The following is a 26222-nucleotide window of genomic DNA, read 5'->3' as shown; positions in this document are numbered from 1 at the left end:
CACTGGCTGCATCAGAGACTTCCTCAGGTCTTCCCAGCACCCAAGCCCTTCCCTCTTCCTTCCCTGCCTTCCTCCATGTCCTTCCACACAGCCCTGACTCTACAGAGGGTGACAATGTTGACAATAACTGCAGCCTTCCTAAGCCTGCCCTTCCACAGCACCCAACCCCAGCCCTGTCCCAGGGTTGCTCAGCCTTCATTCACCCTGTCACCTTAGCATCTAACAGCAGCTCAAAGAAATACCCACTGGTGCCAGGACAGGAGCCTACACTTGTTCTTCTGCTCCTTTATTCTTACTCTTGGCAGATGACCCAGATTCTGGTCCTAACCAGCATGACACTCAAAGTCAGGCATCCCAGCCACTAAGCCTCTTGTCATTCTCCCTCTCCCAAAAATTTCTCCAGAGTCCACCTCTGCCCTGGTCCCCCTGCCCCCAGTGACCCAGGCTCTCACCTCCCTACAGTCCCTGCTCTGAACTCATTTTCATCTCCTCAGTCCACCTGCCACCTTGGACCCACTCATCATTCCACAGCCAAAAGAATGGTCCTAAAATCACTATCAGTCTTCTAAGTTTAATTCCTTTGCTTTTGGAATGAAAACAAACTTTCCTGGCCTGACCCCAAGGCCATCATAACCTCCCCACTTTTTACCCTTCACCCCAGCTGCCTTAACCTGCCTTTGTCCCTGCTTGCTTTCCCTGTTGAACCCACCAACTCATCCTGCAAACCCTTCCAGCCTTAAAATCACCTCCTCCATGAAGCGTTCTCTGCTTTCCCCAGGCTTGGCCAAAGGTAATCCTACATCTCTCTGTGCAACCATGGCTGCGCTCGTCAGTACACCCAGCATATACATGCCCAACTCTCCCTCTGAAGCAGGGTCTGAGTCTCATCCATCGTGATAGGCCATTCCTTCAGCACACTGAGCTTTATATACAGATGGCCCTAAACACACATTTGTTAGTAGAAGAGATCCAGTTTAAACACACGGGGTCATGCAGGACCCAAGTACCCCGGCTGTGGAAAGACAAACCCGCCTGCAGCCACTTACCCACCCTGCCTCTTCCCCTAGAAAGAGAAAAATCCAAAATTACATAGAAAAATAAAGCAGAAAGTGATATCAGCCTTTACCAAAGTCTCTTCTATAATACTTATTTAAACAACCAGTTTCCCAGGTGGACGTAAAGTAAGTCTGAATTTGCAAGTGTACACACAGGACAGGAGGGGCTGTGGGTTCCATGGTGGAGATACAGGCATCTGTACAGATGAAGGGAGGGGTGTGGAAAGTTTCTGAGGGACTCCTCAGTCCCTTAAGAGGAGGATCCCAGGGTAGACAAACCATTGGATAAACAGGATGGAGTCACCCTGTGGTAGATGCCTCAGTAGAACTAACTAACCCACAAGGGCTTTCTGAAGGGCAAGATTTGAGTGATCTTTAGAGGGGAAGGTGCAATGGGGAAGAGAATAATTTGTAGTCTGTCCTTGGCTCAGGGCTTCTGGGGGAAGCAAGGGAGCTGGGAGCATGGAGGAATATGATGTCAGCCATCTGCTCCTAACCTCTCTTTTGAAAGCCTGTTTATTCAGGCTTGAGCTGCCCCAGACTTGAGTCTCTGGAGATGGCCGCTTGGGTCGGGCATCCCAAAATGAAGCACGTGAAAGCCATAACACAAGGTCAGGCCTCCGTTGCCGGTGACTACGTGTAAGCAGGTGCACGTAGGACAGGCCATGAGGACAGTAACAACTGAATTAGTGATATTCATAACTGAATTAGTGATATTCATAACTGCTGAGAGAAATGGTCACAACTCAGCCCCTGGAGTCTCCCGTGCCCTCTCCCAGAGGGGACAAAAAAAGCACCCATCTGGGCACTAGGTTTCCATTTGGAGCCAGGAAATAGTCCACGTTTCCCCCTCGTGTAATTGTATTAATTATGCAATTAACATGAAAATGTATGATTGTGTAACCAAAACACGAAATCAGACAATGATTGTCATAATTAGAGGGGAAGGTCACTTAGAATAATTGGGTTTTATAACTTGTGAAAGGAACGGATGTGTGCAGAGAATGTGGACAGGCATGGGTTCAGATCTCTCTGAAGACCGATGCCAGAGCTATTAGCATCACTAGGAACCAGTACAATGTCTGAGGGGAAGATGGGCAGGACGAGAGAAGACTTGGACAGGTCTCAGCATATAGGCCTCTGGGATCATCCAGTGCTCTTGGGTGGCCTAACCAAATCTTGGCAATCATAGATTTAGACCTGTTGTCTATCAGCTGGCCTGGGGCCTGCCTTTAGCTGGGTCGGTCCTCAGATCTCATTCTGCACCTCTAGGCAATAGGTGTGCCTTATCCTGACACTTCCTAGCATCCTTCTGAAGTTGAGATGCAAACTCACAGCATCTGACCCACAGAGATACTAAAGGTAGAATTCAATTTAAGGACAGAAATAGGAGTTCCTATTGTCACTCCTGTAACGGTGAGGAAAGAGCCCACCGTACCTGGAGATATGATCGAAGTGCCCCCTCCCCCGTATCCTCCTATCTGTACAGGTGAGTGGGAAGGGAGTCTTCTGTAGTGTGGCCTAGCTCAGAGGGGAAGATGAGGCGATCAGGGGGCTCCGGGGTGCAGGGAATTGGATGCTGCTGCCTCTCTGATGTTGAATAAAGGGCTGATGAGGAGATTAGTTGTGATCTTTGTTCACCGGACACCCCCTCCCAACAAAGTGTTATTGCACTTACATGATGTCAGCCTGGCCTTGTAGAGAGTGCCAGGGATGAGAGTCCAAGCAAGAAGACAAAGGAACAGTCAGAGGCAGGAAGGAAGAGGACAGGCATAAGAAAGCCAGCAGAAGAAATCCTTGGCAAGGGGGGGCGGGGAGGATTCACATAGCGGGCCAGGGAGCAGCCCCAGGGCCGGGGAGGTATAGGGGCAGGAAAAGGCAGATGGTGTAAAGGAGAGGTCCCTTGAGGCTGCTCTGCACTCCACCAGCCCACCTCAGTATAGAACAGACAACTTTTTGGGGCACTTTGTGAGATCTGTGACTGCAGGAGCCCAGAGGGGTACAGATGGGAGAGATCAGGGAGGAACAAAGCTGCTGTCGGCAATGAGCAGCCTGGTGCCTGTCCAGACCTCCATTCTCCAGTCTAACAACCATAGTCCTGCCCCGTGATGCTGCCCCAGAGCCTGGAGAAGTCAGAGACCTGTCTGCAGTCTGCTGGAGCAGCCTGGTAGCCTGGTCCCAGGGCCAAACACAACTCCTAACTTGTGACATCTGGCTGCGGCCACTAGATGTCACTGGTGACCTCCATGACCAGCTCTGGTGGCCAGGGCCCTTCAAGCTGTTGTGAAGCTTAGAGACAGAGGACTGGGCGTCAGGTACAGAGCCGCATCCTGACATGAGCCCCCGCCTCTCACAGACTGCAAGTTATTCCTCTGTCCAGCCCTTGTCAATCATGCTTGGGGTAGGAACGTAAGGGCCCACACTGAACACAGTTCTGGGTCAGGAATAGGTCAGCCAGGGAACACATTAGTCTGACACTTCAGTGCCTAAACTCCTACCAGGGAAAACAAGGAGCTATTGACACCAAAGGATGTGGGGTGGGCAAATCAAAGAGCTTTTTTTGTGGGGAGGGACCTTGGGAAGAGCTGAAGGAGTCATAGACGATGCCCACTGAACTAGGGTGTTGTCTTCCCACTTAAGATCCAGCTCCAGGATCATAGATTCAGCGACTGTGGGCTTGAGTTCATCTCTAGAATTTGCAATTTGTTTAGACAAAAGCAATTCAAAAAAGATCTGGCAGCAGTAAGTGGCTAGGGAGTGGGAGGGCTAAACCGAGGCTGAGTTCCCACGCTCACTGGCTACCTGGAAGGATGGCAGCTGTCCATCAGATGGCAGGCCCAACTAGGAAGCGAATATCTGCAACAGTGGCCCTGGAGTTAGCAAGCTGAGTGAAAGAGGCAGAGAAGACAACCCTGCTGCCCTTTCCTGCCAGTTTATACCCCGGTGAAAAGGCGAAGTATCTCGTTGGGCCAGATGTCTGTGGGGAAATGGAAATGAGCCCCTAGCCTCTGGATCTTCACTGAGCTTGTGTGCTGAGCATGGGGTTTCCAATCCTGAGACCCTCCTGCTCCTTGCCTGGTTGAGATTAAAGTCGTAGCATTCTTGGCCTGACAGGAGCTCGTGGCCCATGAATGGTAGAAATCCCAGGGGTTATCTGCTCCAGGTCACAGAATCTCCTGAGCTGTCCCAACCCACCGTGTATGCTTTCCACTTGTCTCTCCATTCAGGATGTACATCTAGGTAGACATATTTAATAGGGGGCTAAGAATGCTGAGTTCTGCCAACTTTCAGCAATAAAGAGAGCCAGCCTCAGGTACCCCATGAAGATGCTGAATCAGCTGGGAGTGGGGAGATGGACAAGATGACCTCAAGCACACGTAACACTGAGAAGCAGACAGAATATAGGCAGGGGTGCTGGGATAAAAGCTCCCTGCCCTTTTCTACAGAAGGCTTCCCAACACAATGGGTTAAGAGTAATGTATGCTCACCATGTGCCCTGATTACATGAAGAGGTGATTGGGGTAGTCCTACTGAAGCCAAGACTGGGACCCTGAATTATAGTGTCATGCATTGTTAGAGAAAAGGGGGAGCTGAAAAAGTAAGAGATTAGGGCCCCGTATGGTGCCTTGCTAATTGTCAGCCTATTGGGGAGGGGTTTCCATAACCAGGGACCTTGGAGAGAATGCCATCCAGAGAGAAGCTGGCCCTGAGCCCAAAGAAGTGAGGCAGGATGGACGTAGGGAGCTGCTCATGGAGACTGGTCCCTAAGTCTCCAGCCAAGTTTCTGGGCCCCAGATGAAAAGTGAATCACTGGTTCCCCCTGGGGGGGAGTAGTCAGTCACCCTGTAAAAGTTTATTTTTATACATGTCTGATCTATTTCACATCCGCTCAGATATTTTGACACATATACAGGAAATGTAACTCTCCCCCATATGTCAGTGTTTGGTTGGCCAGAACTGAGGAAACTCAATAGGGTCGCAGAGGGGCAGAAAAGAGAACAGCAGCAGTGGGGAAGAATGCCAGAAGCTTGAGGCCTTCAACAACCACCTCAGGCCAGGAGACTGGGGCAGGAACCAGGGATCACAGTGAGGTCAATATGGGAATCCTTCTGCCTAAGTACAGAGCCAAGGACCCTAGGTCCAGATTGTGGTTATGGTTACTGCTTCCCTGGAAGACATCCTGGAGACAGGATGACCTGAGTCCAGAAGCAGACAGAACCAAGCAGGGGGGTGAGGCGCGTGATAGTCCAGCCAGAGCCTCTGATACCAGCTACTTGAGGTGAGGATGGAAATAGATAGGGTAACCACCAGCTTGAAGCCTGGTCCCAGAGCACCAACAAATGGCAGCTGCTTCCCTCATTCCTGTACACAGGCATCTATGATTTGGGTCGTGAACTGATGCTTCAACAAGCCCTTAACTGTGTGAGCAAAGAGTGCTGTAGAAGAGCAAGAACCAGCAGCTTCCTCCTTGCACACCAGTCAGGGAGGGATTTTTTTTCCCCAATTCCCACATGCTCAGCCCACCTCTACCAGAGGAAAAAAAAAAAAAAAAAAAGATCCCTCATGGCTTGCACCTCCAGAATAGCTCTTCCAGGAACAGAATAGCTTTTGATCCCCGTGGGGCTTTTGTTTTAGGTTTAAATCCACAAACATCACGTTCCTGTTGGGTGCTATAGGAAGGCAAGCTGATAGTCTTCTTCTGCTCAGGAGCTGTGATAGAGCTGATGTTCCCAGTGCCTTAGTGCTGCTGGCACTGGGCATGGGCAAGAGCCTTGGAACAGCGTTTCCTGTAAAGCATTGTCTTCATTCAGTTTTGCATAGTTCTGTGCACTTCCGACTCTATGCTGTGAGCTCTGCCCTTGCCTTGGGCCTCCTTCCCTATGGCTGTGGATGCCACTGACCTGGATTCGTCTTATTTTCTTGGTCAGCAACACTGCTCCTCCTTAGGGGCATAGGGGATGGGAGTTCCAGGCTGGTTCAGGATCTCAGGGCATCATCTTTGCCTGAAGTGGAGTGTGACATCCAAGAAGTTCCTAGGCCCTCCCTTCCTCCCCTTTCCTCTGGAAGTCAGTGTGTCAGTGGATGAAGGCTGCACTTGGCCTCACCGCCCCCTACCTCCCACCCCCCCTCCACCTCCCGTAAATCCTGGCGACACAACAGGAAGGCCCTTTAACTAGCACATAAAAGTGCTTTGGGCTTTCAAAGGCCCCTGCTCTGTGTTTACAGGGGGCCCAAGCTTTTTACGGGCTATTTCCAGTCCTCCTTCCCCTGACCTACTGATGCATCTCAGGGGAATAGTCACAGACCAAGCCACGTGACCATAGGGCACAGAAGAAGGAAGAGACCTCTCCCGCCTGGAAGGCAATGGTGAGCAAACACAGACAGGCTGAGCACCCCCTCCCATCCCCATCCTACGACCTGGGCAGTCTGCTAGGGTCAAGCTACCCTTCAGGTAGGAGCAGAGTAGAATCACCAAACAGTTGTTTAGACACTGGGTAATTTGCAGTTGCAGAAGCTGAAGAAGAGCCTGGGAAGGGTCCCAGAAAACATCCCTGTAGAGGCAGCAAAGTCGCTGACCTGAGACGCACTCCAAGCCATGTCACAGGTGACAAGGCAGTCATGCTGTCACTATTGGGACTTAAATAATGGATTGTGGACATCATTTTAACCCTCAAAAACCTTAAGTTCATAGACCCTCTGAGCCCAGGGACGACAGAGACCTCTTGCACGATCTTGGCACTAAATGCAGAAGAGTGAGAGGTTCTGATCCTGGAGACATGGAAAGAAGAAGTCAGGAGATGTAGGGAGAAGTCCTAATCTAGTGGTTCTCAATGTGGGTTGTGGCCCCTTTTGGGCGTCAAATGACCCTTTCACCGGGGTCGCCTAAGACCACTGGAAAACACAGATACTTACAATTCATAACAGTAGCAAAATCACAGCTACAAAGTAGTAATGGAAATAATTTTATGGTTGTTGGGGTAACCACAACATGAGGAACTGTGTTAAAGGGTTGCAGCATTAGAGAGGTTAAGAACCACTGAGCTAGAATATGCTTCGGCTATGTCACATAGATGGCATACTAGGTACAGTCATAGAGTACAAATATTTTCCCTAATGCTTCTACTCCAAGCACATATATGCTCACAATAACTCTATAATATAGGTACTACCACTGTCCTTGCTTTACAAATGGTGAAACTGGAGTGCACAGAGATTAAACAAATTGTCCACAGTCACACAGCTAGCAAGCAGCCAGTGCAAGATTCAAACCCAGTCATTTGGCCTCCAGAGCACAGGCACAATCACGGGACTCCCTTCCCTCTGCAATGGATCCCTCTGTCAGGAAGTACAGAATGGCAGGAGAAGCCTGCAGCTTGCAGAGGTCTGGGAGACTTGCCCGTGGGTTAGAAGGTGCCCACAGAATGAGTCTGGGTCTGTGTTCCCCCGAGAAGCTCCAAGGCCAAGTGCTGATGAGGGATGTCATGGGAAGGACTCTGTTGAGACAAGAGATTCTGTCTTGTTTCTGAGCTGGTGAGAATAAAGGCCTCTATTGGGAGCCCTGCCCACCCCCGCCCTCAGCTGGCAGTTTCCTGAAGAGTCTCTCACCTCCCCTTCTGGGAAGAACTTCTGACCCACTGGTCCTCTCACCCTTCCTGGGATCTGCAGTGGAGTCCTGCCTGGGGAGGGCCCATCACCCCTCCCCCCACCCACACACCCGCTGTCATCACTCCACTCAGTTCCCCCACAGCTGCTGGGGACTGAGGCCTGGTCCTGGTCCTAGCTCTAACCGTTGGCATGGCAGGGAAAAATGTGCTTCTGTCAACAGAGTCTAGGGGTCTTGAAATGACACAGTCTAGGGGTCTGGATCGGGTTCATTTTCCCTGTCAGTTAAAGAAGTAAAATACAGGAAAGATCTGAAACGCACACAGGAGGCAGCAGAGAGAGCTCAAGTTCCACAGGCAGAGACAACAGTTTGGAAAACTGGCATTTATTGAGGATGAGAAAAACACACAGATTCATCAAACACACAGAAAGAGACCTGCTGCAAAGCAGAGACAGGAAAGTCCAAACTCTTCTTGAGGGCTGGGGGAGGGTGGTTAAAACCCCTGAAGAGTTTTCCTTCCCTACTTGAGGGTTGGTCGGATGAAGACAGATAGGATGCTTGCTTGGTCCACAGCTTGTGTCCTGATCCAGCCTTGACCTTGTTGAGGTAGTCCATCAGCAGGGGGTCTGCTTGTAGGAGAGAGAAAAAAGGTTACCAGGTTTTTGTCTCAAGTCAGGAGCTGGCTGTCTTAGGAATTCACCACCTTTATTGCCTAGCCATGGCCCCTCTTCCTATCTGTCTACCAAGGAGTCTGTCTAACTCCTAGGCTCTCACTGTCATCCTATCCTCCCTCCTAGACCCTACCACAGTACAGAATTGGATTAAGAACAAAAATATGAGCTGTGTTTGTTTTAATCAGCTTCAAGACAAGGGGGTTTCTAAAGGGAAGGCAAGTGAACAGGCTGGAGCTGGCCCCAGGGGCAGGCAGGCTGGGCGGTGATGCCATCCTGGGGTCAGGAGCATGCAGAGCAGAGAGAGCATCTGCAGGTCAGATCCCTGGCAGATAAGGGAAGAGGGAGAGGACCTGGGGCCCAGGAGGATAAAAAGGATGGAAAGGAGGGAGGAAAGAGGTGCTTTTCCTGAGACATGAGGACTGGGAAGAGGCAAGGCTACCCACAATCCCCATCCTAGAGTGAGGGGGCAGGGAAATGGGCAAGGGGGGGCAGAAATCTTGGGAGGAGGGGAAGTAATGGTGTGAAGGCTGGGGAGCTCCCTGGAGCCTAGAGGAAAGAATGGGAAATTTTTTCCCCAAAGGAGTGCCTTCCTCCTTGCCTCCAAAGTTGAGGGATCATGGGAAAGAGAGGGAGGGTCAGTCAATATTCTTTGCTTACAACCCAGTGACAGAGGATCCCTCCCAGTGCTATCATAAAACCCAAGTACTGTGGTGAGACATTTTGTACATGCCACCAGTCAAGGAGCAAAATGCTGTATTTAATTCAGCATGCAGAAGGCGATAGACCGGGGCAGAACCAGGGTGAGATTGGGTGAACAAAGGTCTGGCAAAGCAAGAGACTTGGAGAAAAATGACATCCCTAGGGACATCTTGGATCGGATAAAAACCTGGAGGCTGGGGGAATGGAAGAAGAGTTCCTAGGGGAATCCAGGAGCCACATGCGGTCAAGTTTAATGTATGACCTCAGAGGCCACATTTTGGCTCCAGGACTAGGTCTCTAGCTGCTCTGAGACCACGAGATATTTATCAATTTCTTTTAACTTTCTTTTCTTTCCTGTGTGTGTGTGTGTGTGTGTGTGTGTGTGTGTGTGTCTATGTCAGTGTAGTCCAGACATCAACCTCAGGTGTCAATTTTGTTGCTGCTGTTACTTTGGTTTTTGTTTGGTTTGGTGTTTGGGTTTTTTTGTTTGGTTGTGTTTGTTTTGAAGTAGGATCTAACCGTGTAGGTCTGTCTGTCCTGGAATTCACTATGTAGACCAGGCTGTCCTTGAACTCACAGAGAACTACCTACCTCTGCACTGCAAGCACAGGGATTAAATGTGTGCACCACCACAACAGGCTAGGTGTCGATTCTTTAGGCTCCATCCATACCTTGGGTTTTTTGCTTGTTTGTTTGTTTGTTTGGTTCTTTGTTTTTGTTTTTGAAACAGTCTCTTGCTAGCTTGGAGCTCACCAACTAAGTTAGGCTGGCTAGCCAGTAAGTCCCAAAGATCTATCTGTCTCGTGTCTCTACTTTCCCAGCAGTGAGATCAACACTATGCTTGTCTTTAAAATAAAAAATAGAAGTAAGTAAGAGCTGGACATAGTGTTGCCTTTAATCCCAGAACTAGGAAGGCAGAGTCATGTGGATCTTGGTGAGTTAGAGGCCAGACTGGTCTACAGAGTGAGTTCAAGGACAGGCAGAAGAGGTACATAGTGAGACTGTTAAAAAAAAAATCTGGGGAATCAAAACCAAGTTTGTATACTTAGAAGGCAATTTCCATATTTTCTACCATCAGTCTGTGAGTCAATAAATGGGCTCAGAGAGATCCAGGGTCACAGGTCCAAGGTCACACAGGCAGTGAGAGAAGCTGCCACAAGTACCCAAGGCTCCGGTGTTTGGCTAAGGTCCTAACTCCTTGAGAGCCAAGTAGCCTCCATCTAGTGCACGAGTAAAAGGACCCAGGTAGAAACAGGCAATTCGGGCAGAGCTCCTAGAGCCCAGCACGAGCCCACTGAGCTGGGCAGTGGTACTATCCTGGAGCCAGGAATATGTGAAGCAGAGAGAGCATGTGCCGGTCAGATCCCTGGCAGAAAAGGAGAGGAGAAGAGGACCTGGAGCCAACAAGGAAGATGAAAGAATGGGAAGGAGAGAAGAGACAGGCTTTGAGTTGAGCCAGGACTGCCCACAGACCCCACCCTAGTGTGAGGAGGGTGGCTAGCTCTACCCTTTCTCCAACCTGTCCCTAGCACTATAGGTCACAGCTTCTGGGAGCATAGATCCAAGGGAGGGTTTTGGTCTCTAAAGATGCTTTGGCAGTGGGAAGAGAAGGAGAAAGAAACAAGTAGCAAATTCATATGGATACACTTTTGTTTTAAAGTTTAAAGTACTACCAACCTTTAATGATTTAAAATGCTGCTTCCTATTATATAGCATGATGAAGGCAGGAATTCTACGAAGTCCTGGCAAAGAAAAAAATTGTCACACCTATATCCACCTTTCACCACCCTTCAATTAAAATTGTTAATTGGTCTATAAACCCCACAAGTTTGGAAGCAATCACATTATCTTACCCGGCCCAAAGCGCAGCACAGGGTTCCATGTGCTGCAAGTACCGGATAATGCCTACAGCAAGACTTACCATCATTTGGATTTCGATGCTGGCGTCTAGAACCTTAGGTGGACAGGGATGGAGCAAACTGCTGCCTGGCTGGCTTCAGTTTTCTTTTCTGCAGAATGGGAGACAGCTCTTTAGGAGACGCTCTCCTGACACTCCCAGCAGCAGTGGTAATTCACGGGTCTGATAGGGCAACTGAGCTTATGGAGCTCAAGCTTAGAGCACACAGCTGTGCTCTGGGCCAAAAACTTAGTGAAGAGGCAGCTGGCCCGTGAGTCAGAAGTTCTATCACTAACAGCAACAAAGAGGCTTGCCGACCACAAGAAAAGAGCTAACGTGGACGTAAGCCAGGACACAGACCCAGAACAAGCCCACAGCCACTTGTCTACCATTCCAACCTCTAGCTCGGTCTCCCAGCTCCATTTTTCTGCCTTCTATCACACGTCATCTCACCCTTGTGGTCAGTCAATCCAATCCGTCACAGCAAGCTTCCTTAGCTCCTACCCTAAACCAAGGGCACGTGATCCAGGAAATGCACTGACTGCATCCGTGCTGCAAGATTTCAAAAGGCAATACATGTATTCCCATGTATCTCTTGCCTCCTGCCCCAGGAAGAGGCGATTAGGACGGAAGAAACTGATCTGTGCTTTGCACACCGTTCCGCATGCTCTTGGTAGCTGGCCCAAGCACTGGTCACATTTTTTACAGGGATGATGGTTGGTCCACCTGGATCGTGGTCCTCTGGGAGTGGAGACTGTCCAGCAATTTGGCTCAGCTGCAGACATGGATGGCATATTCAGCTGCCACAGGGAAGAAAGCAGGCAGGCTACACCTGGACACAAGCAGTTTCAAACCAGTCCTGGGAAAGTAGCCCCGCTGACCCGAGGGTACAGAGATGAAAAGGGGGCCTCACCCACCCCCTGAATTCTCCAGGCACCCAAGAAAGTAACTTGCCCACCCAACTCAGCAACAAGGCAAGGAACAAGAGACAGAAGGGGTGGCTGTGGCCATCCATGGGGTCTGCAGTGAAGATACTACAAGAGGGAAGGGATTGGGGCCACCCTGCTTGTCCAGTATTAGCATCATTACATAACCTCCTAGGGTAGGACACTGTCTGCCCCAGGCACTGCTTCCAGGTGCTGGTGGCTTTTCCCATTCTTGGTCCCGTTATGAAAGGGGGCCTGTCACCAGGGTTTTTGGGTGCAGAAAGAATGTGGGATGACAGGGAAGCCATGGGGGAGGGGCAGTGGCAGTCTTCCAGCCCCTGATAGGCTCTGTATAGTATCAGCCCCATTCCCCAGACACTGAAAGACACCCGTTGCTGACACCATGGCATTGAGTTTCCCCTGGGCCAGTTCAGGCTCCTGTCACCAGGCCTGCCAGGAAATTGCTGTTGACACCCCGGGAAGGGCCCCAAGACCAGGAATGGGGAAGGCTGGAGATTGTGGGGTTGAGTTTGTTAAGTTCTAAATGGGCACTAGCCAGGGTGGGAGCAAGCCAGGGTCTGGGACCCTCAGCCTCCATCTTCTTCTGCATCCCCTGGTCTCTCTTCTAGTACCTCAAGAACTTTGGAGCTTATGGCCAGTAATGGCTGCATGAGAGGAGACAAGGGGGCATCCTTCTCCAAGGGCCACAAGACCCCTTTCACATCCCCAAAGTTGTACACTTATCCCCCGGCAATCTCAGAGAGGAAAGCTGAGGCTCCCCACTCGTGTGTACCCTCCAGGAGCCCCAGAATCTGTAGCCTGGGGAGGGATCACATCTTCTCTGGCTGACATTGTCAAGCAGGTCTGGCGCAGCTTGTTTCTGTGTCCTCACCCTGTGTCCGTGTCCTGCCCCCAAACCCCTTGTTGTCTTCTGTGTTGCGTTTCTCAAAATTAGCCCATGCCTTGGCTCCTGGGTGCTCCTGAATGTTCCAAAGACTTTGAGAAACAACAGTGAGAAATCTGGGAACAAGCAATAGAATGTGAAGAGGGGTCTTGAGACTATCTTCAGATAGTTCCACTCTTATTGTCCCCTTTACTTCTCCATAGGGAAGTAAGTGTGTTAGTGCTGGCGAAGCCAAGGATGGAGTGACCAGGGCTACAGGGCAGTCTGGGCCTCCAGGAGCAAAGAAATGTCTGTGGAGTCTTCTCCCTCCTGCACAGCAGCCTTTCCTCTAGATGAGAGTTCTCATCCTCAGGCTGTAACATTCCTAGGGCTTTGGCTATGGATTGGCCCAATTCAGCCCTGGGCAGGAGCAAAACAAAAGTCTAGAGGTTGGGGCAGTCCCTGTTTGGTTTCGGGAAAGGCCAGTCTCGTAGCAAGAAAGCTATGGAAGGAGGACTACAGGGTGGATATGGTGATGGAGATGTGGACTGGTTCGGGGGCTGCAGGAGAGTGTCAAGTGGCTTACATAGAGAAAGATGGGAAAAATGGGAGTCCAGCCGGGGGCCCCCAGAACACTCTGGACAGTTTCAGATATGGGGTAGGCAGCTTGGGGCTTCTGACCACAGCACCCAGCAGCACGCCACCACTCCATACAAAGGAAAGTCACTCTGTCTGAGTAAAGACCAGGCAGGGCCTTGGTAGTTATTCCAACATGCTGTTCCTAAATGCGATATTAACAAATCATAGAACTGTTTGCTTTCTCATTTTTAATTCACTCAAGAAAGGGCATTGAATAACAACCAAAAGAACAGCACTTGAGTACTTTTTTTTTTTTTTTTTTTTTTTAGAAGAGGGGGGAAAGGAGGGGTATTGTGGTGATAGGGTTTAAGCCAGGGCCACTCAAGACAACCGAATGAAGGAATCCTGAAGATGCCCACGGCACCATGCATGCACAATCAGACTGGTCCAGCTCCCGGGCCGGGAGGATCCAGCGGGAGAACAGGCTCAGCTGCGTGCTTATCGTCCAGTCCATGCCCCTTGTTCACGCCTCAGTGAGGTGTAAACAGAAGCAGGGATGAGAGGGGGTGCCTTTCAGACTCCAGCTCTACCTCTTCATACTGTGCTTCTTTCCTTCTTTTAAAGCTTCTCTTTCTCCTCCACCTCCCCCACCTCCCAATTCCTTATGTAGCCCTGGCTGTCCTGGAACTTGCTATGTATACCAGGTTATACACAGTATAACTCAGAGAGCCACCTGCCTGTGCCTCCTGAGAGCTGGAATCAAAGGTGTGCACCACCATGCCCGGTATGTTTTCTTCTTAACTGTGTACCTGTCTGTCTGTGTGAGGGCAAGTACTGGTGAGTTGGGGTGTCTCTCAGATCTGGAGCTGGAGTTACAAGCAGTTGTGATCTGCCTGGCATGGTTGCTGGGAGCCAAACTGAGGTCAGAAAATAGGCTTTCTTAACTGCTGAGCTGTCTCTCCAGCTCCAGCATAGCTTTCTTATACAACAGGCTTACCATCCAGGCTCTATATTTGAGAATTCATGCATCATGTAGCAGATAGGTATTACATGCTGCTAGCTTCCAAGAATGTTCCTGCCAGTGGGAAGCAGACGAAGTCCCCATCCTTAAGAATTTAGTCTCATGACATAGACAATAAACAAGAAAGCAAATAAATAATACACTTACAACAACAACAATGAAAACCCACCAAACATCCAGTGTTGAGTCTGTGGAAACTCAAGACAAAGAACAAGTCGTGAAAGATGGCAAAGAGCGCAAACACTGCTCACAGTGGAATGAAGATAAGGATTTCATCAGATGCCAGAAGATAGTGAATGTTTGAGGCATTGACACAAGATGCCTAGAATTCTGTATCTGGTGAAATTATCCTTCAAAGTGGATGTGAAATAATGACTCTCAGACAAACAACATCAATAGCAGTAATACCGGTGAGGCAAAATAAAACAGAGGAAGGGGGGGTCAGCGAACAGTGGAGAGAGCTGTCTTGGAGGGGTTCAGGGACGCTCCCTAAGAAGGTGCCTAATCAAAATGAAAGAGTGGAACATGAGTCATGTGAGGGAGAGGGCAGAGGGTGCGATGGACAGACAGGACAGAGGGATTGAAGGCCCTGAATCAGCATAGGGTGTGAGAGCAATAGAGAGACTCACGTAGTACAAGTACATCAGACCTTGGGCAGAAGGTGTGAAGAGAGACTGGCAGAGCAGAGGCTCAGGCTACAGGAGGAGCTTTGGTTTGCTGTGAGTGTCATGAGAAGCTGTAGCCAAGGGTGGTAACATCCATTTTAAACTTTTGAAAGGTCACTCTGGCTTTCATTTATGGAGGAGAAGAAGAGACTAGCTAGAAGGCATTGCAGCAGTCCCGGTCCTGGATATATCCAGAAGGTGCCATCAAGTGTGTTAGACCTGGAGTGTGAGGAAATAGAAGAGGCTCTGACAGCTTTTGTGACAGCTGTTGTGAGGATCCGGGACAGTAGTGGGCTGGGGCAGGATAGAGTCAAGACTTGCCTTGTTTGAATATGTGATGTTTGAGGTGTCTGTTAGATCTGCTAGCACCAGACTTCTAGGACTGTACGTCCAGGACTCTGGGAAATGAGAGAATATCATTTGGGAGTTGTCAGGGTCAGAGAGCAGCTAGAACATGAGACTGTGCTAAAGGTTGGGGCTGTCTTGGAATCCTCAGGGAAAACTCCACACAGCTCCACTATGGCCAGTGGAAAAGATCTTTGTACTGTTGTCCCAACAAGGTTGGAATATTCTGGCAACATCAGAGACTTGCCTCTTCTCCAGTCTTGTTTCTAGTGGCCCCCTCAGGCTTCCCCAAATGCTGAAGACTACAACTACAGTGAAGCAAAGGGTCTAACAGCAAAGCACCAAAAGGAGACATGTTCAGGAATTAACTGAGAGGGATGGTGGCCAGGGGAGGACAATTGGACATAGCCAGGGGCCACCCAGTTCCCAGGAAGGACTTGAGATTGTCTTAAATGGCACCTTGAATACACATCTTTCCAGTTCTCAGTCCACATGAGGAAAATGGGCCTTCTAAATAACAGCTTTGCATGGAGACCCCAAAAATGTGGGATCCCTAACACCCACCAACATTCCTGTTAAGAAAGAGAAAGCAAACCTGAGGCTCAAAGCCCTGTAAAGCATATTTAGCCACAGAGTAATGACACTGCTACATCGTCATCCTGTCTATTTTTGTAGCTCTTCTGTTTATGGCAAATGCTACTCCTATTCCATTTATAGTAAGGACATGAAATTTCCTCCCAAAGATATTTGTGTGTATTTGAGCATGTGTGTGTGTATGTGTATACAGTAGGCTAAAGGAAAATGTTAGAAGTACAAGGACACTCAAATGAAACCAAAACCACAGAGGTTCTACTTGAGTGATTAAAGTCTGAAAAATATGACCCTAAAAGATACAGAAACAAAACATAGCCCTAGGCTCATCCTTATACACACAGTTTATAACCACCCAAACCTCTCCAGGGTCTAGGGGGAATCATCTCCTTCTCTTTGTCCCTTCCCAACTTCCTGCAGACCCTGGAGAATGCCCCTTTTAGGTGCCAATTAATCTCTGCAGTGGAGTTCACCAAAGGGAAAAATTCTGTGTTCTATTCTTATCACCGCAAGGCCACAAATTCAAGCTTACAAATTTGAGAGAGACCCTCTACATCAGCAAACATTGCACTGGACCCTGGGAGCAAAAGTGGCACTCAGTCACATTTCTAACTCTAGAAGACAGTGTCTTCAGAAGGTGCATGCCTCAACAATTGGGATAGGTTTGGGTGTGACACTGTGTCAGGCAGTACTTGGCCATAGCCAGACCCCAAGCGAGCTCTGAGGTCTAGGTGGTCCACCCAGCACTGCCAGTCAGTCAGATGAGCACACCAGTGTGAGTGTCCTCAGACCCCGTTGAACAGAAAGCCAGAGGACCAGCACAGAAGGTAATCAGATATGAGTCATGCTGACCCTCTTGGGACCTCATAGAAGCCCCCACATCCCTTCTCTGGAGACCTTTGGCCCAGTGATGTTATCCCAAAAGTAGGAAGTGTGGGTTCTGGGCTCTCAGTACCTCCAGCTGCAGCCAGGCCGAGGAAGGCACAGCTGTGTTGCCTGAGGCTGTGTCTCTTAAGGAGGAGAAACATCCGGCCAATTCCATCAAGAATGTCAGTCAAAGACCTGGGGAGGGATCAGCCAGCTTGCCTTCTGTCTAGCCAGCTCTTGTGTCTTAGGAGCAAGCACTAGGACCCTCTCAAGCGGAGATAAGGTGCTGTCTGTCTTCTGAGGGCTGAAGCCCCTGCTCCCCTCACTCTCCCCAAGCTGCTGGCTCACAACCTGGGGGAGGCACAGGGCCTCTCAGGATGTGACCCAGGATGTGGGGACCTGCAGGCTCCTCAGAGAGATATGCAGAGGTGAAAGGGCAAACCTGTTTCTAGTCTTCTTATCAGGAGTGGCTGAGTGAAAGGGAAGTGGGTAGCACTGGAGGTCAGGCTGGGGGGTCATGGCTGGGGGGGTCATGGCTGGGGCAGGGCTTGGCCCAGAGGACCTTGGAGGAGACCCTGCTTGGCAGAGAAGAAAGAGAAAGGGGTAACATGAAGGCCAGGGAAGGAAGGTCCTGGAGGGACAGCCTATTTCCAAGGGGAAGAACAGTTAGGATGATAAACTACCTAGGTTTACTCAGACTCCCAGACCAGGACTCTCAGGTTCAAAGTATGGGATGGCAGGTTACCTGAGGCATAGCCTGACTAAGGGACTACAGGACTGGCCAGCTCTATCCTGTGTCCCCCTTGTTTGAATGCCATCTTTCTTCTGCTCTGATCCCCCATTGTATGCATTCCATAGTATTAATATAATGCCTACTGTGTGCCAGGCTCCCTGCCAGGCACTTGGAGTCTCCAGGGAAAGGATAGGCATATCCTTGTCTGTCCCTGAACCTGGAGATGATATACTCTTCAAAGCCCAAGTGGGATCCTTAGTCTTTCGCTCACTCTGTGAGGGCTGTGTCTAACACAGCGCCCCACCTCACTGCAGGCATCTAGACAGCACAAGGAAGTGATTGGCCTAAGGCCTGGGTATGGAGGGCAAAACAGAAGAAGGAGATTCCTCAGCAATCTATCAGTGCTCCCTGCCTCTCACCCTCCTTCCCATACTCACAAGCACACAGGCACATTTAATCTTCAAGTGGCATTCTCCTCACCCTCAGAAGAGTGGAGCTTACATACCCTTAAGCAGGCACCCACTCTCAAGCTGGGGGGGGGGGCAGGAGGGACCCAGGCAGACCTGTGGGCAGACCCCAGCCTTGGTCAGGGAAAAGGTAGCATCTGGGATAGGTGGATTGTGGGAAGACAGGCCTTGGTTTGTCCTGAGAGACAAACCTTGTTTGGCCTTGGGTTCTAGCATCCTGTCCACTCAAGGGCCCCACCTGCAAAGAGCCCACAGCATACATGAGGGCATTTCGGGAAGATGAACTCCAGCCTAGGAGCCTGCACCTGAAGAAACCAGTGGGACTGTATGTAGAAGCTAAGTAAAACTAATGGTGAGATAAGGATAGGGGAGAGGCTGGGCAATTGCTTACAATGGCAACGCCTCCGCCCACCTAAGATGAGGGGATTTGCAGCACCAAAGCCAACAGTAGCCCATAAGCTCTGCCTCCCCCCCCCCACCCCCTGCCTTGGGATAGTTCATGGGAAGTGCTGAGGAGAGGCTCTGGGCTAGTGGCCCTCAACCTTCCTAATGCTGCGACCCTTTACTACAGTTCCTCGTGTTGTAGTGACCCCCCCACCATGAAATTACTCTTGTTGCTACTTCATCACTGACTTTGCTACTGTTATGAACCATAACGTAAATATCTGTTTTCCAATGGGTTTGTGGGTCGAGGCCCAAAGATTGAGAACCACTGTTTTAGGCGATTTTTTTTTTCCATAGAGGGAAGCCCCTCCCTTGTGTTCTGCCCCCTTGTGGCCTTTTTCATATTGCAACCCATGTTATTTAGAGAGAACGGAAGTGTGAGAGCTCTCTGAGCTCCGTTGACTGCTCCTTCCGTCGTTGGGGTCTGATCTTCAAGTATCATTAGGATGAGAGCCCCTGGGTTTTTAGCAACTGTGGTAACCCAGCTGTTCTCAACCAGCTGGGGACTGTAAGAATGCAGGATGTGGGAAGCCATGCCATAGAACTTGCTCTACCCACAGGCCCAAGAGAGAGGGGAAGCAGAGAAGGGGCACTGAAGGACACTTGTTTTGGTTTTGTCTTAGATGATTTATCTTATGTGTCTGAGTATTTTGCCTGCACTACGCTACATATGTGCCTGGTGGCCACAGAAGCCACTAGAGAGTGTTGGGTCCCCTGGAAGTGGGGTTACAGGAGTTCCGGGAATCAAACCCAGGTCCTCTGCAAGAACTCTTAACCACTGAGTCATTTCTCTAGCTTCAGCACTGAAGTTTTGCTTTTTTTTTTTAATTGAAGTTCAAGTATCCAGACTGAGTTAGAGCTTAATCATAATCGTTGGTTTCTGATACATGTCACACTTGCATTTAGCTAATTAGTCCCATTAGCTATCTTTCACAACACTAAAACTCCTACGAACTGGGGAAGTTCTGTCTTCATTTTTGAGCCAAGCCTCCCGGCTTCCTGCTAGCCCTCTTCCAAAGGAAGCTTCACATAGAGCTCCAGTACACACAGTGGGATGGGAGTGGCTGAGAAAGAGGTAGGAGGCTGCCTGCTTGCCCTCTCTCTGCCTAAGCAACCTCAAATAGCTACTGGAATTATTCAGAGTATGTTCTATGCCCACAGTGTTTAAGCAGCAGGCATCTGTCTTTTCTGTTCCCATGCCCCAGTGTATAGCACATGTCTGGTCTAGGCTGTGCTGAATAGAAATGTTGGGTGAAATGTAATAAGTGAGAGAAACCTGTTCCAGTGCTATCAGATCTGCCGTGCAACTAAGAAGCACAAGGTCTCTGTGGCCCCAAAGTATCCCCCATATTGACAGTGGTGCCTAAAGTTCCCTCATTAGCTCAGAGTCTGGCCTGAATGTCCTCCGGGTCCCAGAATGCATGCTATGTTGCCCAGGAAGCTTTCCCAGATGCTGCCTTTAACACCTCGTCCACTTTATGATGCCCTGTTCTTCGGCATTCTCCAGGATCGCTCAGCCTTGCTTGCACAGCTCCCTCATTCTCCCCAAGAGCGTAGGTGCTGCCAGCATCAAGAGCTGGAGGTTGGCTGACTTTGCCATGCACCTCAGTGCTCTGCACAATGACACCTGATAAATGTTGGAGAATGAAGAAAAGGTCTCTGGGTGCTCCCGAGAATGCCAGATCTGCAGAAGGGCCTGTATGCGAGCCCCAGGAGACACCTGGAACCAATTTGACCTCCTATGACATTAAGCTGATCAGCTCCACAACTGTCACCAAGCAGAGAGCATGGAGGGGATTCAGGCTAGGTGAGTTTTGGTGGAAAGGGAGTGTCGTGGGCCCAGCAGTGCCCCAGCCCCAGGCAGAGGATGTGTCTTTAGAAGGGCTTAGCTGAAGAAGAGCTGGAGGAAGGGGCCAGAGAACTGCTAAAGAGGGCCTGTCTCTGTGGCCCTGAGTTTGCCTCCAGTCCTGTCTACCCTGTTTCAAGTGTCTGGCAGCCTGGGACAGAGGGGACTGCTTCCCTTTTTCTCCTCCCCCCCCAAAACCCCAGAACATCTGGGACTACATCAGACATTCAGATCTGGTAGAGAAAATTGTTATGGAAATATGTAACCGTGAGCCATTATCAAAGGAAAGTCTTTAAAGACCCTTTCAAGCCCAAGCCCGGTGGAGGGGACTGGAAATTGGAAAACTAGGAGCCGATTACAGGACCATCAAAGTGGCCGAAATTCAATCCAATCTGCAGGTTCTGAGGATGGCTAGCAGACCCCCGTCCCAGCCCAGAAGACTGCAAACCTACTGTTTAAAAACCAAATGAACGGCATCATTAGATCCGGGTATAAAGCAGACTGTGCCCACAAAGTCTTCTCTGGACTTCCCTTACATTGGGGAAACCTGAGAAGCGGGGGCCCTTGGGGAGGCTCCCAGCCACCAAGGCTTCTGTCTTCTCCTCACCCCACCACAGCCCGGGGTTCCAGCAAAGGCCTTTTGTCTCTCCAAACCTCCCGGTGTATTTCTTCTGCATTTGTGCCTTCTCTTTTCTTTCCCACTGATCTGTGCTCCTCTCCTTCCATCTCTGTTTCTTTTTCTAAGTGTTCCATTTCCTTTTTCCCTTCAGAAGCTTTGTGTAAGACTTTCCACTCCTTTTTGTCTTCCAGGGTGCTTTCTCTTTCTCTTCCTCTACACACCACTCACAACCTTTCCTCCTTAGCCTTGCTTTCATTTATTTTTATTTTATTTTATTTTTGTCCCCTTTTCTGCTCATGAATTTCCTGTAACTTCTGGCCAGAGGCGAAAGTCTTTGAGCTCGTTTACTGACTGCTGTGAGTCCCGGGTAATTTCTACAGTTGTCCAAACACGAATGACCCTCCTTGTGCACGTTAGGAACCCTTCTCCCAATGCTCCAAGAGGTGTCCGCCGCCACAAGTTTAATGTGTCAGCACACACAGGCACACAGAAAAACACATGTGGTTTCACCTATAAGCAAGCTTTGCAGGCATGGAATTTTATGTCGGGAGGGGGGGAATGCTACAGTGCATAAAACCAATATATGTAGAGAAGTCCACAATTTATAATTCTTTTTTATATGAGGCGAGAATAAGAGACTATAATTTTACTACTAATAAAATTCTCCATATTTATTCCCAAAATAAGTTCTCCATTCATGGCTCTCCCCACCATAACCTTGAAGGCTGCCTTAGATCTTAGGTTCACAGTTTTGTTGTTGTTGTCCTTGTTTGTTTGTTTGTTTGTTTGTTTAAGGAACCTAGTTTCCGCATGACCACTCGAATCTCCATTTTGTCATTCACTTTAGAAATTTTTTTCAGAAGAGTTTCAGAAAGACAAAAGGGAAGGGGAAAGACACACACACACACACACACACACACACACACACACACACACACACGAATGTTGTTTGAAGAGTGCAGTTAGGAGAGAAGAGAAAAACCGAAAGCGCAGGAAAGCCTGGGCCCCCAAAGTCCCCGGAAAGCACGGGAGCCCACGTCTCCAGCACTAACAACCGACGGGACCGAGCGCCGCCGGCCACCGGAGCCCCACTGCCGCCTGTGCCCAGAACGGGCGCGCCGACCGCGGCGAGAGGCGGCGGGGACCTGGTGCGGGAACCAGGCACCCTCCTCTCGTGGGTCCTCCCGGTTCCAGCGTTTCACCTCCCCGCCGCCCCGGCTCCAGGCCGCCGGGGAGGTCCGAGGGCGTCCTGCGGCTGCCCCGAGTTCACAAGCACCGCTCCCAGTTGCCATCGTGTGCGTCAGAGCCAGACTCAGGCCCCACGCCGAGGCCCCTCGTCGGAGTCCTCCGCCCGGCTGGGGAGAAGAGCGCGCCGGCCGGCGACCGCGGGGTGGACTCTGGGAGCGCCTCGAGGCCCCTGGCGATCCCGGAGGAAGCCAAGCGTCTGTTCCCTTTGATCTGATTTTATAGAGACTTGAAGTTGACATTAAACTTCGAATGCTTTTTATCTATTTCAATCTCTCGCTTATTCCCATTTTGGAGTAAACTGTGCCGCTGCGGACCAAGCCTTGATGGCCAGCTAGGATGCGAGGGAGGGAACAGGGCAACCCGGCCTTCCCGCTGGGGTGCGGAGCGGCTCCGCGGGCAGCCCCTTCTCCGCACCCACCCTGGGTTCCCACTCTTCCCACATACCTCTTCTTCCCCCGCATGAGCCCCGCTGCCTCCCCTCAAAATAATAACTGGCCCTGTGTGGCGCAAGGTTGAGGCGTAGCAGGGAGACTGGGGCACCGGGAGGTTCCCCAAATGCTACGAGCTGTCTCTGCGCAACCTTCACTCTGCAGCACCCCGCACCCACGCCAAGACTCAATTACTTTCAGGTGTGGGCCATTTAATAAAATAAATCTTCTAGGGCAGGAGGCAAGGTTTTAGGGGCCAGAATCAAAACAGCCGACTTTGAAATCATAAACAGGGGCTTCCCTCGAGTCCAGTATACTTGGGATGGCAGGGAAGAAGGAGGAGGATTGGAGTCTCTTCTTGGAGAAATAATGCCTGTCCTTGTCTGAGCGAGGAGGTCCAGAGAGACTCTTTGTGCGCTGTCTGGTGCAGACTTTTGTCTCTTTGCGATCTCCATTCTGATGAAGAAAAACCAAGGCTTGCTCGATCATCAGAGACCCGGGAGCCCAGGCTGGGAGACCCAATGGAAACTAAGGGCTGTTTCTCCTCCATCTCCTCTGTGTTGAGCATCCTTCGTCTGTCATTTACTGGCCAGAGTTCTCTTTATCTGAGATTTCCAAACCAGCTTTTGCAATGTTCCAGGTAGACCCGGGCGATCTCTACGGCTTTGGGAAACCCTCGAAATGAAACTTGAATCGATAATAATTACAAGCTACAAAATACAGACCTTGGATGTTGGTGAGCCCAACAAGGCCCCTTCAGTAGCTTCCTAAGGTGAGGATGCCTCCTTCAGAAAGCCCTGGATTTTTTTGGGAGGGGGGACCCAAAAACAAACAAATAAAAATTTCCAGGGGGGGCAGGAGCTTGATTTGTTAAACTATGGGGCCAAAGAATGAACCCTGACAAGAAGGACAGGAACTCTGTCCCTCAGTAGGTTCCCCTCCTTCAAACCCACGCTATCCATCCCTTTTCAAACCTCTGGAGGAAGAAAGACCTGAATTTCTATCTCCTTAATAGCATTTAAGATCATCCATCAAGGTGCAGTTTCTGGACAAAGCAAACTGGTTGTTTCCCTGTTTGCTAGGAAATTCAAGCCAAAGAGAATTTTTCTATGGCTTCCTTAAGAATATGTATGGATAACATACAAACAAACAAACAAACAAAAATACTGTCTATGGTAGTTCTACTCTTTTAAAGGAGTTACTCACCCAAAAGTCTCAGAGGACCCCTCACTCCTTACAGCACAGGCTCTAGGAAACTGCCCTTCTGAGCTCAGCTAGGAAAGCCAGATGTGGAGGGCAACCCACTCATGCTCACTTTACTCATTCTCACGGCCTCTGACAAGAACCCACATGTTTCCACACAGAGAACAAGTCTTCCCCATTACAAAGTTATTCTGTTGAAGAAAACACTGGTGTGATATTGGAAACATGCTGGGTCCACTTGTGAGAGCCAGAAAGAGAAGTTGTTCTCCTCAGGAAGGCAGCAGAGGCCAGAGGATGAAACTAAATCCACCCCTCACTTGGCCAGAAAGACTGAGGGAGGGATTGTTGACCAAAACATCTGCAGTGTGAGACCATGGGGCTGGTGGGCTTGTTACAGGGAGTGTCTGGCCAGTAGACAGTGAGAGAATGGAATGGGTGCCTTAGGGCTAGCTAGGGAAAGCCTGAACTTTGTAGCGAATAACTTCAGTCTAGCTGGACCTGTAGCTCTGCATTGGGGTGCTTGCCTTACCCAAACAAGGCCTTGAATTGCTTTCCCAGCACCATGAGATGGGGGAGCACACAATTTGGGCACCAGTAATTTCAACTGACCTAAATTGCTTATTAACAAATGGAAAATACATAAACACACAACAATTACTTCTAAGAAAAAAGTTATTAAAATCCCTCCTCATGTAATTTGCAAAACAAAAGGCTGAGACCATGTGGGTGAGGGGGAAAGTGGCAGTGGTCTAATTAGGTGTGTGCTGTGGCTCTCAGAACTTCAGGGTGCGCGAGAATCACCTGCGAGGGGGAAGGGGAGGCTGGGGGCGGGGAGAATGTGCTACAACAGGGATTTTTTTTTTTTTTTTGAGACAGGATTTCTCTGTCTCACTCTGTAGACCAGGCTGTCTTCCAACTCACAGAGATCCACCTGCCTCTACCTCCCAAATGCTGGGATCAAAGGCATGCACCACCACACCTGGCTCAGCAAGAAATTTTTTAAGCCTAAGGTAGGGCCTGATGTTCCCTGATGTTGTCGTTGCTATCTTGAGGACTACATTTTGAGAACCTTTGCATCAGATAGCATTTAAACACATATCCGGGTCTCACATTCTGTTCTATCCTGTGTCCCCTATATTTTCCTAAGAGCTCCGGAAAACAGACTGATGCTTTATGCTCAGGCTTGAGGTAAATTCTTAGCAAAACAGAACAGGCTGACTACCCTGCCCACTAAGAGATTCCTGATCATGGAGTGAAGACTCCCCACTCTGAACTGCCCCTCAGCTGGTACTTCAACAATGAGCAATACTGGTTTTCCTTTGTGCCATTGCAGAGCTGGGCCTAATCCTAGCTAAGTTCCAGGCAGGCTTGCTGTGTAGAAAGCAGTCCTCAGAAGGGTTGGCACCAGCCCAAGATACATCTCTGAGCCCCTCAATGTGGCCTAGTATCTGCCAAACACTTGCCCCAATACACACACGTGTGTGCACGAAAGCATACACACACACACACACACACACACACACACACACACACAAGCCTGTGTGCGCACATGCTCACATACACACACACTTCACCACACACGGAGCCCCAGTAAAGAGAACTAGTTTACTTTGATGTACCTCTCACTGCACATTTGTTTCAGCTCCTCTCGTGGAGCCCCGGTCTTATTTATCTTCTTGGCATGGGTTCTTAGGATACTTCCATTCAGACAGCAGCAAAATCACTCAGCTCCACTGTTTTATGAAGTTTATGAAACGGCAAAATATCCGGTTTCTTTGTCCTATGGATCTGGCGTGAATGTGCCTACAGCTCTGCTTTATCCCAGAAGTCCTGGGGTCTGTGTGTAGATACCCTTCCCTGTGAGCACCCTGCTAAACCCAGGGTTTGCACAATTCTTGCTGCAAGGAGCCCCAAAGCAGATGCAGGGCTTCTGGACTCCTCTTGAAGAGGGTCACACGGACGCATGCGCCACACATACACATGCCATGTCCTCACCCACTGGAGAGTCCCATGCACCACGGCAGACAGGCCTCCCTGCATACCCCCATTGAAATTGGCCTGGTACAGCGCCCATCCCAACAGCAGAAGCTGCTCTCAAAATCACCACCACCATCTCAGTCTAAAATTTTGGGATCTCTGTGGAGAAGAGCCCCATCCCAGGCAAGCTAGACTTGGGCTTTCTACACCCCTTTAAAGAGAATGTGTGTTTCATAGTCACCACAAGAAAACTCAAAACAGCCAGAGGCCTGGTCTCTCCCAGACCTCTGTTTCCTCCCTCAACATCCTGCTTGGGTTGCAGAAAGCATGTCAACCCCAGGGGCTAAATCCATCAGTAGCTGTGTGGTGCTGATCCTAAGCCTGGCAAGGCTACTCTAAGCTGTCCTCTTTTTCCTTAAGAGGACTTCTAATCTCCAAAGAGTCAGCCCAG

At 49.9% G+C, this 26222-nt stretch overlaps 1 long non-coding RNA gene across 1 annotated transcript in view; it reads right to left on the bottom strand.

Moving 5' to 3' along the window:
* Nucleotides 1-8033: 8033 nt before the first annotated feature.
* The window catches only part of LOC132657064 (uncharacterized), a 40325-nt gene continuing 22136 nt past the window's right edge, over nucleotides 8034-26222 (bottom strand). The window contains exons 2-4 of the long non-coding RNA XR_009594907.1: nucleotides 10954-11041; nucleotides 10710-10774; nucleotides 8034-8285 (exon numbers count right to left, since the gene is read on the bottom strand). This is a non-coding gene — a long non-coding RNA (uncharacterized LOC132657064). The remainder of the gene's footprint in view (nucleotides 8286-10709; nucleotides 10775-10953; nucleotides 11042-26222) is intronic.

The sequence above is a fragment of the Meriones unguiculatus genome, chromosome 10, assembly GCF_030254825.1.
Source record: "Meriones unguiculatus strain TT.TT164.6M chromosome 10, Bangor_MerUng_6.1, whole genome shotgun sequence".
In the NCBI taxonomy this organism is placed as follows: domain Eukaryota; kingdom Metazoa; phylum Chordata; class Mammalia; order Rodentia; family Muridae; genus Meriones; species Meriones unguiculatus.
This window is presented reverse-complemented; position numbering and strand designations above follow the sequence as displayed.